Source organism: Oncorhynchus mykiss, chromosome 19, assembly GCF_057628025.1.
Source record: "Oncorhynchus mykiss isolate SJ-2025 chromosome 19, ASM5762802v1, whole genome shotgun sequence".
In the NCBI taxonomy this organism is placed as follows: Eukaryota; Metazoa; Chordata; class Actinopteri; order Salmoniformes; family Salmonidae; genus Oncorhynchus; species Oncorhynchus mykiss.
The window spans coordinates 27447873-27452484 of record NC_143040.1 but is presented as its reverse complement, the minus strand read 5'-3'; positions in this window follow the sequence as shown (position 1 = coordinate 27452484).

The following is a 4612-nucleotide window of genomic DNA, read 5'->3' as shown; positions in this document are numbered from 1 at the left end:
AGGGGTGAATTCCTTACGGAAACCGTTAACCGTTTTTAGAACCAAACAGAAGCAAAACTAGAGTTTCCATTGGACAAATTCGGGAAGGTCCCGCCTAGCTTTTTTCCTTTTGCTTCCACTTAAGAACCCTTTTGCAACATAATCGGCATAATGAATACACCCCTGGTGTTTTCTGGCTCTTTCTGGGTAGCAGTTTCCCTTAACCACAGATCTTGGAACAGATTACCATAACCCCAATTCCAGATATTTTATTGGTGATGAAAAACATCTCACCCTGTATCTTGACCAGCCTCCTGTCCCACTAGTCTGTGCCATGGGTCCACAGTCTGTTAGCAGTGTCAGCTTCAGTTGACCCGTAGTGTCCTGTTCTAGTCCGAGGCACTACCGTATGTCTCATGCCCAGTTAGGTTCCAAGTCGCAGTTTGTGGCCTTACTAGCAGCTGCTTTGAGTCCCCTGCCATGTAAGGCCCTAGGACTCCCACCCAGCTAGATTCTCAGCCACCTGACTTGGGGTACCCACCACTTCCTGACCCGGTGGGCCTGCTGTCCTCAGCTATGGGGGGGGGGGGGGGGGTCTGCCACCTGCCATGGATGCGCCTCACACCGGGGAAGCCACCCAGCCTCACCTCAGGGGCGCAGCTTTCCTCATGCTCTGGATACCTTATAGGCCTTCTTCAGAGCAACGGTCCCCTGAATCTTATCTAACCTGGGAGCCATCTCCAGCTGTTAAGGTACTGTGTCAATTTGATTCTGCTGGAGCCATGCCAACTCACTAGGAGTCAATCCTCCCAGTTCGAGCATTCAGAGGTCGAGAGAGGTCGAGAGAGAGAGAGGAGGGAGAGGGGGCCCAGGGTCGAAACACCTTGACTGGTCCCTTTGTTGCTCTGCCTACATGTCCTGACATTGCCTGGATGGTTAATATATTTAATGTTGAATAAATTTATTTGAAAATGTATATTTCTGAATCTAGACATCCGCCATATGTTTGAGCACATTATAAGGTGTATAATGACACCAAGATATTGTCTGTATTATGTACGATTCACAGATCATAAACTCTTACAGGAGGCATGTGCAGTATGCTGTAGGTCTAAAAAGAGCCTAAAATGCCCACTTTCATCATGATTTTCAGAAACGTTTTTGAAGTTTCTTTGTGAGAATTGACAGCAACATCTGATACCCTAAATATTTTCCGCTCCCTCTGGTCTGGAATCGCCCCAAAGGGATGAGGGTGAAGTCCACCTTTAGGTAGTGTAAGTTTGTCGTTTTGAGAAGAGAACGTAAACCATTTTCTCAAGGACCAGAAATGTGTGTCCTCTTCCTCTTGGACAAGAAATAAATACAAGTTTTGCTGTATCCACATTCTAACCATTTTTTGACAAGCAAATTCACACTCTCCATCTTTTCCTCTTTGTCTTTCCTCCTTTCTAGGGTTAATCATAACTATGGAGACACTGAACTAAATGGGATATCGCCAGGCGTCTGGCTTTGGTAGACCCTGGCCCACACAAGCCTTCATCTCCTTCACATCTCCTGTTCTCCCACAACATTGAACAAAACTATAAACACAACATGTAAAGTGTTGGTCTCGTGTTTTTTGAGCTGAAATAAAAGATCACAGAAATGTTCCAGAAATGTCCCTATATCCCTGTTACATCCCTGTTTGTGAGCATTTCTCCTTTGCCAAGATAATCCATCCACCTGACAGGTGTGACATATCTAGAAGCTGACTAAACAGCATGACCTTGTGCTGGGGACAATAAAAGGCCACTCTAAAATGTGCAGTTTTTTCACACAACACAATGCCACAGATGTCTCAAGTTTTGTGGGAGCGTGCAATTGGCATGCTGACTGCAGGAATGTCCACAAGAGCTGTTGCCAGAGAATTGTATTCTCATTTCTCGACCATAAGCTACCTCCAATGTGGTTTTAAAGAACTTGGCAGTATGTCCAACCGGCCTCACAATCGAAGACCACGTGTATGGCGTCGTGGGAGCGAGCGGTTTGCTGATGAACAGAGTGCCCCATGGTGGCGGTGGGGTTATGGTATGGGCAGGCATAAGCTACGGACAACGAACACAATAGCATTTTATCAATGGAAATTTGAATGCACAGAGATACCGTGATGAGATCCTGAGGCCCATTGTTGTGCCATTCATCCTCTGCTATCACCTCATGTTTCAGCATGATAATGCACGGCCCGATATCACAAAGATCTGTACACAATTCCTGGAAGCTGAAAATAGTTCTTCCAGGACCTGCATACTCACCAGACATTTCACCCATTGAGCGTGTTCCAATTCCCGCCAATAGCAACTTCACATAGCCATTGAAGAAGAGTGGGACAACATTCCACAAGCCAAAATCAACAGCCTGATCAACTCTATGCGAAGGAGATGTGTCGCTCTGCATGAGGCAAATGGTGTTCACACCAGATGCTGACTGGATTTCTGATCAACGCCCTTACCTTATTTTTAAGGTATCTGTGACTAACAGATGCATATCTGTATTACCAGTCATGTGAAATCCGCAGATTAGGGTCTCATTTAGTTATTTAAATTGACTGATATCCTTATATGAACTGTAACTCAGTGAAATCTTTAAATAGTTGCATGTTGCGTTTATAGACAGCGCGAAACCTCACGATGAAGGTGTTTTGCTCCCACTGCTTCTTCAACAACATAGAGGACGGTGATGGCCAATGTTACCAACTGCTCCTAGACCAGGGTTTACCGTACTAAGAGGTGGGCAATCTGAATGAACCAGAAGTCTGAGAACCTGCCAGATTGTCAACAAAAACCACACAAGACACAATGACTAATATATTGGTAGCACTCTGAAGCGGAGGGATACACCCCAGGTGAGGATTTAGAGATTTACTCCCGTGTACACCTGTATCACGGCTGGGGTCCGCCCCATGTATAGACCCCATGGCCTCGACACACGTTCTCTACATCATTTTTGGAGGTGCCTCTAGCACCATAGAGGATTGGAGTGATCCATATAGCTCACGTAACCGTGGTTCCATACGTAACCTTCGTTATGTTTCACTATATTGGATACTCCAACACATTCGTATACCCGTACCAGATTTAGGCGGTGCTAGAGGGACATGGCCAGCCAGCGGCGAAGTCCCAGCGCAGGACCGAGACGCAGGGGCCGTCAATGTGGAAGGGGGTTCCCGGCACAGTCCCTGGAAGGGGAGGCGGCGCCCAGGACCGATGAACCAACCGCAGAGCCAGGGGCCACATTTACCCGATTGTACCTAGCAAAAGGTGCAAGAGGAAGCCCAGCTGGCCGCAATACAGATATCAGTGTGGGGCACTCCTCTCAGTAGAACCCAGGAGCAGCCACACCTCGTGTTGATTGTGCCACCACAGATCCCAGCACTGGCCTGTCAGCCAGGCGGTATGCTGTCCTGATCGTGGACACGATTACGTGAGAGATCCTCTGCTTTGATCCCCCAGGATCTCTCACCATAGCAGACAAAGAGCTGGTATGTTGTTCTCACTGACCATGTCCTCTCCACATAGGCAGCCAGTGCCCGCACAGCATGCCGGGGGGAGGCCCAGATCATAAGCGGAAAGGATAAAAGAGATGTTCACATGCCTGTTTGACAGAACCTTCGGGAGGAATGAAGGGTTGGGGCGGAGAGATGTACTCCTCCCACCGAGGTCAATCCGGTAGCACTCGGAGCTTACCGAAAGAGCATGGAGCTCACCCACCCTCTTCATGGAAGTAATCCCTACCAAAAAAGCCACCTTCATAGAGAGGTGTTTCAGGGAAGCAGACTCCAACGACTCGAAAGGCGGCTTTTCCAAAGCTGCCAAGACCACATCCAGATTCCAGCTCGCTATTGAGCGGGTCCTAGCTGGACGCAGTTTACAAACCACCTTCATAAACCTGGAAACCAAGGGATGGCACCCCACTGGCCTGTCCATCCACCCCACATGGCAGGCATATATAGCGGACAAATACCCTCTCAGTGTAGAGGCTGCAGAGCCCTCATCCAAGTGAGAATGCAGGTATTGGAGGACTTACTGCACCCCACATGACTCGGCCACAACGCAATACCAGTGCACCAAGAACAGAACAAACGGCAGCGCAACTGGTATGCCACGGTTATAGCCGGTGCCCTTGCGCTCTGCATGGTGTACTTTACGCCCTCCTGTAGTCCTAACATGGTCCATTGGTGCCATTCAGCGGCCAAGCCCTCGGATACCACAGAGTGGCCCTCGGATACCACTGACCTTGAAAAAGGTAATGTCTCGTTTTGAATTTTCTTAATGGCATTATTAATCTGATCATTCTTGTAGCCCCTCTCCTTGAACTTTCTTTGCGTCTCAGCCATATTTCTGTCGAAATCGGATTGTTTTTTGCAAATTCTTTTGATTCGACAGAATTGGATGTAGGGCAAACTATTTTTCAAGTGAAGTGGGTGACAACTATCAGCCCTCAACAAACTGTTACGATCAGTAGGCTTCCTGTAAAGATCAGTGTATAGAACATTATCTTCACACAAGATCAGAAGATCAAGAAAACTGATTTGACGTCTATCAGATTGCATAGTACATCTCAGATGCTCAGAACAGGACTTAAGAAAATCATCAAA